This window comes from Artemia sp. Qi Xiang Cuo, chromosome 15, assembly GCF_049724085.1.
Source record: "Artemia sp. Qi Xiang Cuo chromosome 15, ASM4972408v1, whole genome shotgun sequence".
NCBI classification, from domain to species: domain Eukaryota; kingdom Metazoa; phylum Arthropoda; class Branchiopoda; order Anostraca; family Artemiidae; genus Artemia; species Artemia sp. Qi Xiang Cuo.
This window is the reverse complement of record NC_142808.1, coordinates 49,526,155-49,540,406: the sequence shown is the minus strand read 5'-3', so window position 1 is coordinate 49,540,406 and position 14,252 is coordinate 49,526,155. Positions and strand designations below refer to the sequence as shown.

The window sequence follows — 14,252 nt, the reverse complement described above, 5'->3', positions numbered from 1 at the left end:
TTTAGTTTACTTTTAGTTTTTTTTAGTTTAGTCTAGATTTTTAGTTATAGTTTTAGTTTACTTTTAGTTTAGTTTTAGATTAGTGTTTAGTTTTAGTTTAGAGTTTTATTTATTTTAGTTTAGTTTTAGTAGATTAGTTTTTTTTTAGTTTAGTTTATAGATTATAATTTATTTTTATTTTATTTTTAGTTATTTTCGTTTTGTTTTAGTCTATATTTTTAGTTTTAGTTTACTTTTAGTTTATTTTATATTACAGTTTTATTTTATATACAGTTTTCTAAAGAGTTTTAGTTAGAGTTTTAATTTAGTAGCTTAGTTTGGTTTTAGTTTAGTTTTAGATTAGTGTTTAGTTTTAGTTTAGTGTTATAGTTAGTTTAGTTTAGTTTTAGATTAGTGTTAAGTTCTAGTTAGAGTTATACTTTAGTAGTTTAAGGAATTATAATTTATTTATAGTTTATTTTTAGTTAGTTTAGTTTTAGTTTAGTCTATATTTTTAGTTTAGTTTTAGATTAGTGTTTAGTTTTAGTTTAGAGTTTTAGTTTAATGTTTAGTTTTCTTTTATTTAGTTTTGTTTTAGTTTAGTTTTAGTTTATTTTAAGTTTATTAATTACCTTTATTTTTAGTTTAGTTTTAGTTCATCTTTAGATTAGGTTTTTATTTTATACACTGTTTTCTAAGGAGTTTTAGTTAGAGTTTTAATTTATTAGCTTAGTTTGGTTTTAGTTTCGTTTTAGATTAGTGTTTAGTTTTAGTTTAGATTTTTAGTTAGTTTAGTTTAGTTTTAGATTAGTGTTTAGTTTTAGTTAGAGTTATACTTTAGCAGTTTAGGGATTATAATTTATTTCTAGTTTAGTTTTATTCAGTTTAATTTTAGTTTAGTCTAGATTTTTAGTTTGAGTTTTAGTTTACTTTTAGTTTTTTTTAGTTAAGAGTTTTCGTTTTACATATGAGTTTTAGTTAGAGTTTTAATTTAGCAGTTTACTTTAGTTTCGTTTAGTTTTATTTTAATGTTCTAGTTTAGATTTTAGTATTGTTTATTTTAGTTAATTTTTATTTATGGTTTTGAAGTGCCTAAAGGGAAAATAAATGCCGTTGTTCTTGTAGTTTCTTCAATGTCATAACGTCAACTAAAAGCCTTTTCTACTGTTCACCAGAAGATATACTGTAATTTCATTGTCGAAAATCTCGGTGACTACACGTAGATCCTCGAGCGTTCTCTGATTAAGATCCAGCAAAATGTAACCGTAGGGCTTGCTAGTCGCCTGAGTGTACGCTGACAACAGAAATTTTGGGGCGCCGGGGTATATCTTTTTATTGAGAGTTATGAGTGAGCTAGAATCACGAACGACTCGATAGATAATATAGATAGTACAATTCAAAGCAAGGGTTCGCATACATTTGCTCTGATGAAACAGATTGGGTAAAACTAGGGTTATGGAAATATGTTCATGATGAGATCGGACAGTGAACAATTGCAGCATTTCCTGTGAGAACTGTTCAATGGATTCAGTTAAATCATCAATAATCAGCCACGAGTTCGATTCAATACTATTGAAAACATCAAGTCCTCGTATGAATTGTATTGGTATGCTGTGGCAATAGCTTTTATTTTATCATAGGACTCTTGCATAATACTATAGCAATAGTAGATTTTTTTCGGCTTTTCCAAAAACATTTTATCGCAATTTTGAATTATTCTAGCTAAAAGTGTTGTTTTCCCCGACATTGAGGGACCACACAGAAACGATCTGAAGGGTGTTTTAAATTGATACATGCTGTTGACAACAGCCAGATTATGACTAACTGTAAACCATTTGTGTCCCATGAGTAGGTAGTAATTTTCCCATAGATGTATCTATTCAAGAACAAAAACAATATTTCATGGCAACATTTATTACAGCAATATGAACACTTATTCAATGTGACAAAATTTCATGGTCAACATGAAAACTCTATTTGTTCAACATGAACAATGATAACACTTTTTGTCTTTAAACACTTTTGTCCAACTACAGCACTTTTTGTACATCAACACTTTTCTGTACAACACTTTTCTATACAACAACATGAACACTTGTTCAACGTGACAAAATTTCATGGTCAACATGAAAACTCTATTTGTTCAACATGAACAATGATAACACTTTTTGTCTTTAAACACTTTTCTGTACAGCACTTTTCTGTACAACACTTTTGTCCATCTACAGCACTTTTTGTACAACACTTTTCTATACAATAACACTTTCTGTACAACAACAAAAATACACTTGGAACTAGCACAGTTGAACATTACAGTGAATTTAAAAATCGGGTCCCCTCCCCCCAGGGCCGCGGGGCTGCAGGCCGGCCGGCCACGGGCGGGACCCCCCCCCCTGGGTGGCCTCGAGAAGGGACCCCCCCCCGGGAACGGTGGTGCGAAAAAGAATAGTTGTCGTCACTGCGGCTGCTACAGGGTAGTGGATGGGTCAGTGGTTAAGCTAGTGAGATTGGGATTAGTTAATTTATGAACAGGTTGAGTGGTGGTTAGTCAGATTAGGTTAATTTATCCAGACCAAGTTGATTGCGATAGTCTATGCATTCAACTCGATCTGAAATACGGTAGTGGCCGTGGGGTAGAACAGTCACACCATTCTCGAGCACATAGACCTTGTCGGATATACACAACAGTACATTCTGCTGCTCTCTTACAACATAATGTTTAGATGTTTGATAGTTAAGTGAGTGAACCTGTACTTTTGTCACTAAGCCAACTTCTACACAGTCATTATACACATTCCTCTGAAACGATCTTTTTACACAATGTGTATGTATCTCGTAACACACCTGCTTTTCATCTCCACTCTTTGTTTCCACGCACTAAACATTGGGACCCGGGAACACCCCCTGGATATCAAATCACTCCCCGTCTCTGATTTTAACATTAATAATTGGTTGGGGGCTTGACGTTTCACCAACTCGGGGTAGAGAGATGGATTCCAGTTGGTGAAATCCATCCGCGAGCTGATGTGCACCCCATTTTGCAAATCATCCAATAAATCCAATTCTGTCCCATTTACCTTTAACAGCAGAGAATCTTTATCACCATAGTAAAGTTGACCCTCCCCCGCTCAGTGCCCGTGTACCGTATACTTAGTGTAAAAGAATGACCAAATGGTCTTTTTTGAAATTTTTAGTACTGAGCTGCCGCCTGCGATATTCTTGTTTAGTACTATATTTTGCTTTCGCCTGTGTAGAAGAACCATGCCAGTCTCTATACACGTGAACGAGGTAAAATTGGGATAGGCACTAGTTCGTGGACTACTCTAGAAGGTCAGTCGCAACTTCGCAGCGAGATCTATTACGAACACTTTCACACATTTTGCCAAACGCTGAATGTAGAATGAGCTTGTACACTTCCTTCTCCACCTTTGAGTTTGCCTTAGAGCGTTTATCCACAACGGTGTCGATAAACGTTTTCAAATAGGGTCGCTGATTGAAATGTAGGACCCTGTGTATTTTAGTGATCTTGAAACCATTGCTCACCATCCAGTGCAAAAGCACATGGTGAACAATGATATTCTACTTAGGGTCCAAATAAGCAATCAGTTTCTGTTTGGAGGGAGTCCAATGCATCCCCATATCCTCAATCAATGAACGATTGTAGGGGCTCAGAGAGCCCCTGCTCACCGGCCGATTGATACAGGAAAAGACAAAATCTTTGACTGAGTCGTGAAGCGCCAGCGGAATGTGACCGTCAACTTCAAAGAACCATCCTTGTGGCCCATTGCCCTCGACGATGGTAATGTCGGGGAACTCACAAGGATTCTCAAGCCATTGATAGTTCCCACATGGCAAAGAGTAGTGTGACATTGCCGAGGGGTACAATGAGTTCATGTCCAAGAACACTGCATTTGACTTTACACCGGTGCTTTGTCCACTCAGATCGGTTGATAAGACGCAATCACCGTGAAAAGCATACCCACCCCTCCATTACAGCTCTACAAAAAGATGCTGATCTACAACTATAACTATGCCAATTTCCTCCCAGCTAATTCTTAAAATTAAATACAATAATAAATGGGGCGTTGAAAAATAATAGCCTATATCTAACCCGAACTCTGAATAGATCTGGTCTGTGTTCTTACAGAGTATATCCAACAGAGTTAAAACGTCACTGGCCAAGTACAGTCTACAATAATCCCACCCATTTTTACAATCCCCCTTGGACCACACCTTCTCGGCAAACTCAAACTCCTCGGCTGTGTATTCACTGTTGGTCAGTGAATTGTAAAAAGCTTCAATTGGAGGTAGTTTCTCCTCAATTAAGCGTGCGCCAGAACAGTAATAGTCTTATGCGTATATACCTTTGCAGGTCAACAGGTCATACATTTCACTGTCTGGAAAGTGCTGTTTAAGCAAGGGAAAGCTATCAAAATTGTCGCTTTTTTGAACTTGAATTAATTGACTCAATACCTTGGGAAAAAAACTGAAAGAATCTAAAAACCTGATTTTATTCCAGAACATATGCCCATTATCCACTGCCTGCCATTTCAGTTAGAGAAGAAATAACTTCTCAGCCGATTTGGAAATTATGTTATAGATAAATGAATTATTTACCCAGGGACAATCTCCTCCCCCTCCCGCCCCATGCATGCGTGCCAGTGCCGGTAAAATACATTTTAAATCATAATTGGAATTATGAATAAAAACAGGGATAAGAAACTGCTGGCTAACATTTAAATTACACGATTGATGCGCAACCCCTCTAAAATTACTACCCCCCGAGGATATTTCCTGCCACAAATGATTATGATCTCTGACTTTCCCCTTCCCCCCTCTTTTCCCTTTAGTCCCCTTATCCACCACTGCAAAGTCTCCCTTACATACCCAACATATTTTTTTATTTTTATTTGCGAGACGATCCTCTGCAGACAACACCATTGGATAATGTGAATTTCTCAAACGAGAAATAGTGCCATTAGCCGTTCCAATTAGTTGAGTCAACGCCTTGTCCATTCACTCGGGTCCCTTATTCAATGTGTCAACTATTTCTAAAAACTGAATGGTGTTATAACTGTCTCTTTGCGCGTGAGCATAGGGCACTGCAATAACCTGATATTCTTTAACTCAGTTTGGATATTGTGGATCGTTCATTTGCACCAGCTTAGCTTCACTGTCTAAAGAGATTGTGTTGCACTGGAGAAGGGTGTTCTGGAAATTTTTGAATCGTAGAATGGCCCTATCTCCTGAAACCGTTTCCACTGTCTGATAGCCGTGGCGGCTACAATGCTTCATGTGATTCCGTAGTTTTATATAACCACGGACTTGTGACAGGCATTTCGGACATTAGAAACGGACCCCTCGATCTTTACCCCCTCCAAGACCTCTAATGAAATCAGCGATCCGATTAAAATGACAAATTGCATTTGGTCGACTAGGCGACGTGCATAGTAACCAGACCCAGTGTTTAACTAAATCAAATGAGGGGCTCCGTATTGGGAAGACCCCCGCTTTCTTTTTTAAACGAGTTCTACATGCAAATTCTTTTTCGTACTGAACTAGAGTAACGCCAATATTTAAATGGACATTAGCCCTTTCAAACATGTCAGTGGATTGAAGTGTTACTGCGTATTTACCCTCTAAACGTGAAAAATCTACAACTGAGAAATCGGAGCCGTGCTTCCCATGTACAGCCCAATTGTCTAAATTCGTCTTGCTGGCGTCATCTGCTAGAGGCTGAAATGCTGATATGAGGAAAGCATATCGGAAACACTTTTGATCTGTTTCAAAAGAGATCCGCTGGACACCACGACAACCTTCTAGATCTGGATTATAATTTAAAACTATTGCCCTTTCCCCACCTGTCCCCCCTCTTAAAATGAAATCTTTCTTAATTTTACTAAGATTCACTCTTAAATTTTCAACAAAAAGAACTAGAGAGCCACTCCCATTTTCATTAAAGTTCTCGAGATGCGTTATAATTTGATCGACCCAATCGATGAAAGTACCCTCAAAATTTTCCAAATTCGAATAAACCAAACGCATCTCGGAATGTACTTAATGATAATAAACCTCACTTTTCCCCTCATTTAAATAAAACACTTTTAGAACAATAGAAGCCTTAATTGAATCCCTCCCCCACAATTGAATTTGATTCTCCAGTAGTTCACGAATTTTATCTACATATGCAAGCACAATTTCTACAGGGTCAAAAACAAATTTTCCCCCCATTAGTGAATTAAAGGGATCACCAAACGTCGCAGTGTAAACAACTATATTATTTAAAAGTTTGTTGGGCAGCTGAAAATCGGGAAGTGATGTACCCCCCAACACAGTGGCGATCTTACCCCCTCCCCCAAGGTGTTCAAAAAAATATGTGGCCTGCTAACCTACAGTTGTTAGTAGTGGAGTCGTGAGGGGATAGGAGGCTGGAGGTGGAGGGTTCCCAGTAAATTAGTCTAAAATCTGCAAGGTATTTTTGGTCAATTCTACCAGCTCAACTGTGCTATTATCTAAATTAAAAAAAAAATCATCTAAAAACTCGTCAATATTAAAAGGTACTTCAATGCTATCGTCCCATGTTAAATTGTTGGGGGACTCCACGTGTGCCTCCTCTCCTTCTCCAACTGACGAGCAGGGGGAGATGGCGAGTATGGAACCAGGACAACCTGTAAATGAAAAAATAGCTTATTTTCAAAGTGTTCAAATCATCCCCTACTGTTTAAAATTTGGATTATTATTGACGTATTTTTTAAAACGTACTTAGTAGTAGTAGTAGTAGTAGTAGAAGCAGTATGCACATATTAGCATTTGGTTAATTCACTGTTCCCCCTCAACTATCGATATTCTGAAAGTTCCAATTTCCAACTTAATATAAGATATATACAATCTAAAACGCCGCTTTACATAGAATTGACAATTTGATTTTGTTCAAACAACTCCACCTCTTCCCAATTTCCACTCTTAAACCCCCCCCCCCCCGAGCCGGGCCGCGCGGCGGGTCCCCCAACGCGCCCCTGACTCGTGGCGCATCCCGGTGGCAGTTCCCTGACCCGTGGCGCATCCCCCGGCGCTTCCCTAACCATGCCCCACAGCGCTTCCTGGACCCATCGGCGCATTCCGGGCTCCGCGGCTCCCGACCATTTACATAATGTCCCAAAAAACCGCATTGTTAGGCGACATAAGTCGTTTCGCCTACTCCCCGTACAGGTTGTCTAGGACTCCAAATGAGCCTAGATTATTTTTAATCTCATATTTGTTCTGTTTCCAAGCGTATTCTCTGGGAAACAGTACAATTAAATTCGCGAACCGTTAATTCTTATTCAGGAATGTCTCTCCATGCAAAATCTTGGCAAGTTGATCTAGACATTCGTTACGCAAATTAGAATTAGGCCTATGTGTAAGAGATTGCAATGCTATAATCTCTGTCCAACACAAATTGAGTGGGGGAAAAACATCTTTTAAAATCTATGAAATTTTAATTTTACAGTGTTGAAAAAAAGCGAAAATCGAAAAGATTGAAGAAATGGGTAGAAACTAATCAGCTTTTGAAAAAACCGTGGTCTTTAATTTATAGCCTCCTCATATAAAATTGTGTTTAAATAAAACGACAGTTTATAACGCAAAGGCAGTTTTCTATGAGGAAATTATGTCCGGGATATAGTACCCCTTTTCGGCATCACTACGAGCCGATTCAGCAGACTACTGAATGTATGCGATAACAGTGACCTGATTTAAAAGGGGGAACAATGTCATTTAATATCTCTGACATAATTTTACTGTGATGAAATAAAAGGTTTACTTCTAGGCCACTTAAAACTATAATATTCTAGCAAAAATAGCATTTTGAGTTTCAAAGGCGGTGATTATTAATAGAAATTAACTAAAAATATTCGATTATGAGATATCGAAGCGATAGCAAAGATTTGAAAAGAGTGGTTTCTTTTCAAAAAAAATACATTTAGTTAGCGCAGATGGGTATAAATTAAAAAAACCGGTGGGGGGGTGAGGGGTTACGATCTCACTGCGATAAGTTTATATTGGGGTTGAAAAAGTAAAAAACAATGGAAGAAATATATAGGTAGGAAAAATGCTCACATTTGTATCATCCGTCTTGGCTTAAGTGCCGGAAGAACCAGGTAGTGCGTGTTGGAGGGTGGACGGGACGGTGTCGCTATGATCTTGTGTAGATTGGACTGCAATCTTATGGGATTGCATAGATAAGCCGGCAGGGTTCACCATATTATAAGAAGCCGCCCATTCTCTTTTCGGTTTTTGACCGGACTGTATGGGGGCTGGCACTGATGGGGCTGCCTCACCCTCTCTGGCTTTCTTGGAAGAAGGGGGCACGCATTCTTCATAATTGGCCTTGAAAAGAAGAGAAAAAATTAGTATCAAAATAATTTGCCTCTTTTTTTACAGAAAGAAAGTTAGTACCCTCATCCATGTAATTTATCTCTTCAGTAAAGCAAAAAGTAAAAATTTCGCGAGAAATATATTATGCTTAGAAATCAAACGTTTTTATTAGACAATCAGTAGTCTATATCCATAGGATAGGAATCATTGTTTCTATTTTTACCATTTAGAAAAATATTAAATTTTCCGGTCTATAGGCTTTAAATTAGATCGTTAACCCATCGACCTGTAGGCCTATATTTTGCAAACATAGGTTAAAATGCTATTCAATTTACGCATAATACAAGCTTCATGCAACTCCTATAGACTTTTCTTTCTAGCCTTTCATATCAAAGTTAAAAACCATAGTTTTCACGAACCCCTCCTGGGAATATAACAGAAACTTTATCGAAAGAAAGCCTGAAAAAAATTAAAAACATGCATATAGACGCAACGCATATATTTACACATTTGTTTTCTTGTCAAAGGGTATACATATCTACACCACGAATCCTCCCTCTTACTTCTCATGAGAAGAAATAGTTTGTTTTCATTTTACAATGATGGCAATAGAATTGAGGCATGTCAACCCCCTTTACATAATTTACTTACAACGAAGCTGTTAGAAGCAATGTATTGCCCCCTTTCACATAATGTTCTAAATATATCGTTAAACTTAATTTGTTTAGAATCTGTTTCTCTACTTCCATACAGGTTACGAATCTACAAGCTTAATATACAGCAATCTCTTTTTGCTTAAAACTGTTTTAAATTGACAGCCAAAACAAACCCATTTGGCTAGACCGATAGCTTGAACACATCGGAAAAGGGTGACAAAGTAATTATATGCTTGCGGAAATGTATTGTCAAGTTAGCGGCTTAATAGCGACGGGTGTCACAGAGAAAGGGTGATAGCTAATTATAGGCCTCGCATTGGAGTCTTGTGTCAAAACAGAGCGGCATTTTCATTAAAAATTGACAGAAGTCAGTGATCGCTTTAGCTGGAAATATAGAAGGAAGGAATTTAACGAAATGTTATTTCTTTTTGTGAGAATGTGATTGTAAAACAATGGTGGGGGGGGGTTAGGTTTTGTGGGTAAAAGAAAATATTTTATTTATTTAATTTTGACGGAGAAAAAGTTACTTTGAATTTGGCTGCCGCGCTCGTAAACACATAGGAAAAGGGGTGACAGCTAATTTTAACCTCGATTAGAGCATTATGTCAAAACCAGAGCGGCATTTTCATTAAAAATTGACAGAAGTCAGTGATCGCTTTAGCTAGGATGTAGAAGGAAGGAATTTAACGAAATGGTATTTCTTTTTGCGAGAATTTGGGATTGTAAAACAATGGCGGGAGGGTAAAAAGAATATATTTCATGTTTTCCATTGATTATAATGATGTTTGTAAGGTTTGAGGGGGGGGGGGGGTAAAGGAATATATTTACGTTTTAGCTGAATATACTGGAGGATGTTCAAGGAAAATTCGTTTGAAAATAAAAATGCACTTACATTGCTAATTGCGGCTGTCAATGCTTCTAAAGAGTTAAATTTATCCATTGTTGTTTACACAGCGTCAAAATACTTTCTGATAATTTAATCACATTGCATGCCCTTTATATAGGAAATCTCAAGGGCGAATTGTTATGTAACGGGGAAATCATATGTAACAAGCCCTCTGATTGGCTGAGAAGGGGGATGTAACCGACTCGCTGATTGGCTGAGAAGGGAAACACGTGATCTAACTGTTTCCGGGAAACTCATAACATTTGGCTCGAGCAACAACAACAAATCCTATTTCTGGACACCATGACATTCGCCTCGAGCATGTACATGACCAAAACAACAACAATAACAAATACAATTTCTGGATCATAACATTCGCTGAGAGCGTGCACTTACAACAACAACAACATCGACCTTGGAAATTTAGGTCATTGACACACTTTGATTACGCAATCAATTACTCAGAAATCCAGCTCCCCTAGGGACTCCATGCCCATATTAGGACCATAAACCACGTGGTGATCGTGGGAGTTTAAAAAAAAAGTGTCCGGATCGGGATTCGAAGGGGTATTGTAATCGTGGGGCTGGTACCCCCCATTCTACTCATATGTGCCTGAAATCGGTAAATAATCCAATTTCTCGGAAAGATCGAGAAATAATCTTTTTCGATGTAATTAATTTTAAAATATCACCTCCTAAAGAGGCAATCTTGTTTCTCACTAGTGGTTTTTTTCCACTAGTTATGAAAAATCCTAACTAGTGGTTTGTTCTTGTGGCAAAAATTACAAAATTCTAAATTGTTGTAGATAAGATCTTGAGACCTCTGTAGTAAGGTTCTCAGAAATGCTGAATCTAATGGTGTAATTTTTATTGAGATCACTTGACTTTTTGGGGTGTTTCTCCCTTTTTCGAAATTGGGCAGATTTTCTCAAGCATGATGGGTAACAATTTTTAATGAATTTTATGTGTTTGGAATCAGCATAAAAAGATGAATGCTTTGATATATCAATTGCTATCAAAATTTCGGTTTTTAGAGTTTCGGTTACTATTGAACCGAATCGTTCCTTACTTACGATCAATTTTGAAAAACCTTTTTCACTGCTTGATCCAATCTTACGTTTCTTACTGTCCAATTGTGTGGATGTCAACTTTTCCTTCACTGTCAAAACCACTTTCTAAGGTTTACAATAAAGCTAGAAACCTCATACAGGAAACTAATCGTTCATTAGTTATACCATTACTTGATCTTGAGTCACTATACATTCTTTCATGTGCATGTTTTACTTTTGCTCAGCTTCATGGTGACCTCCCCCGGCCCCTAAGGGTTCCGCTGTCTTTTACCTCTGATCAAAATAATTATAATCTTCGTAATATGACAAAGCATGTTCAAGTTCCATTTACTCCTTGCATAAGGTCAGATTTTAATCCTCTAATGGCTTGTCGTATTGTTTGGAATAAGTTGCCTGAATCAGCTCGAGGGTGCCACTCATTCGGTTTGTTTAAAAAAATTGTTAAAAATTCTTTGGCTTCGTAGAAGTTATTTTTATTTGTTTTTTTATTTTTTTTATTGATTTTTTTCTTTTTTTTCTTTTTTTTCTTTTTTTGAGTCTATTTAATCTAATTAAAAAATTTAGTTTATTTCTTCCATTTTTTCTATAGTTTTCATTTTATCTATATTTTCTTTTCTTCTCCTTCGTATAAGAGTAAGTGCTCATTTTAAATTTGCTTTTGTTTTTCATCTCTGAGTAAGCAACTCATTTGTCTTCCCCCTTTGTAAAGGCCAATGAGCCTTTGGGGGAATAATAACATGTAATATTGTTTGTGTGTCTAATGAAGAATAAATCTTACCTTATCTTATCAGGAAACTTAGCGGTTTTTTAAAAATTAAGTTTTGTTCGTTTTTAGATTTTAAAAAATATTCACAATAAACCTTTCAAAAATATATTTGTTTTACTTAGGCGAGGAAACTAAACATGTCAACATGTCAAAGCAAAATGACATGTCAACTTGTCACTAAATATTTTGTCAAATTAAGGCAGTAAATATAGGTTTAACTTCGCACCTCTCTTAAACTTTCCCTTAAAAAAAAAAAAAAAATTAAAAAACTGCAATTTTTTCAGACAAGCGGTCCAAGGGGTTTATTATCCTCGGTATCTTTGAGCAGTTAAAGATACAAATTTAACTATTTGACATGACATATTGTCCTATATGAAATACATACAGATTTTCGCAAATAAGCGTCACTGACTCTAAACCACTAATTTTAAGTTCGGCGTATTCTAACGGAATTTTTAAAGTCTTACAGATGTCGATAAAATGACTAAATGAGTTTTAATACCCATTTTTTATTCATGGGCTGTGTTTCAGTGGCTCCAAGTCACAAAAATTAAGCAGCGAGAAAGGATTTTTAATCCCCTCACTGTTGTCTTTAAACTATTTTTGTTATGTCGGTTGTAAATTAATTATTTACCTGCTCTAATACACAATTTATCTTCAGTAGTACCAATGGAGGGAGAAAACTTGTGCCCCTAAATTATTTGCCCCCACACTGGATTTAGAAAAATACTTTTTTGGTATTGTCATTGAAAAACCGAAAAAAGTATGATCGCACAGGGTTTTGACTATGGAGAACCGATGAAATTTTTGCATATATATCATTTTCAGCTCAACCCATTCATCTCAACTGAACCTCAGTGCAATTCAACCCTCAAAACTCAGCCCCCATTTAACCCAATTCATTTGACTCAACTCTCACTCAACTCATATCCCATACAATTCAACATCCATTTTACTCAATCTTAACTCAATTCGACCTAGCCTTAGATTTGAATGGAGTTGAGTTAAACGGGAGTTAAATTGCATAGGGTTGAGCTACACATACACCAAGAAGAAAATTTCCTCTTTTTTAGTATTAGTTTTAATGACAAAAGATTCGCGCTCAGCAATTCAATATAAAACAAAACAAAAACGTTATAATGTTATTTCTAAGTCGAAAATCTGTAATAAATACAGGAGTCCCCCTAAAAAATCAGAGCAAATAAGTAGGCTTACCGGTTTCAGATTAACAAATTTCTAATAATCATTATGCCAAATTGGTATATTTGTTCACGTCACCATCAAAATGCTACGGAATCAACAGTAATTGCAAACAAAAAAAGTGTCTCCGGTGGGATTTGAAACCGTCGACAAATTACTTCAACAACAAGATAATAACATTTGTCTGTCGGCTGGAAGCGGTAGCGCGCTTCTGTAACCCAAGTGGGGGACGGAACTAGTGGATGGTTTGAGGATGGGGTTCCTCCGACCTAGTTGCCTATGTTGAGTAGGTGTCCGCACTAAGTCTAGCGTCAACATCGTGATCCTAGCGGAGGCCTGGATCACGAGGTTGGTTAAAGAGGCGCGTACCGGGCCAGAGGGGAAACTCAGCATCCAGAAGTGCCCGCGTTGGACAGTAGTGGGAAAGCGCCTGTGAGTAGGGCCTAGGTTGGAGCCTATCCAATATAATCAGACCTGGTTCTATTTTGCATATTTTTTTCAGATTCAATTTTTAAGAAATCGATTAGATTTAGACCATGGACTTGGAATTGTGTCAATTTGAAATGGACTCTTAAAAGTTCAAAGGGCACCAAAATATATATATTTTCTACCCACCCCTAGACCCATCTTAGGTCTATTTACACCCGAAACACGGGATTTTTAAGACTTTTTTTTGTTATTTCAAAATTATATAGTTTTTCAGGCCAGTACTTTCGTCAGTGTTATAACATTGAACTGTGAAAGTAAATAAACAAATTAATTAATTAAATTTGACAAGATTTTCGTCAATAAAAAGTCGTACTTAAAAAATCAGTCAATTCCCAAAGGTATTGAACCTTCAAAGAAAAGCTACGCTTCTTATAGCTGTTTGGTTTTATATGTATTTAGCTAATTTTTTTACACGTATTTATCTTATTTTTTTGCGAGTTTTTTTTTGTGTTAGCCACATCGTTGCTTTTTATATATGGCGCTTTGGCACCCACATCATTGCATATGGACATCTTCTCGTTAAAAATTTAATCGACGATTTTTAACATATATGTATAGCTGTGCAAGTTTCCACTCTTAGCCTCTACAAACGAATCAGAATTTGTTTTTATTCTCCTTGTTATTCTAAGCCTTGGGCTGAAAAGAGTCAAATTTCATAACGGTACCCGTTTCCTAATGGGAACAAAAATCCCTCCCGGCAGGCCCGGATCGATATATATATATATATATATATATATATATATATATATATATATATATATATATATATATATATATATATATATATATATATATATATATATATATATATATATATATATATATATATATATATATATATATATATATAT

General features: G+C 36.4%; 1 protein-coding gene and 1 non-coding gene across 2 annotated transcripts in view; both read left to right on the top strand.

The window, feature by feature from the left end:
* LOC148943783 (uncharacterized) overlaps positions 1-14,252 on the top strand; it is a 57,694-nt gene that overhangs the window by 31,797 nt on the left and 11,645 nt on the right. The gene's annotated exons all lie outside the window — the stretch shown is intronic.
* LOC148943784 (signal recognition particle RNA) lies at positions 13,103-13,396 on the top strand. The gene has a single exon (XR_016143037.1).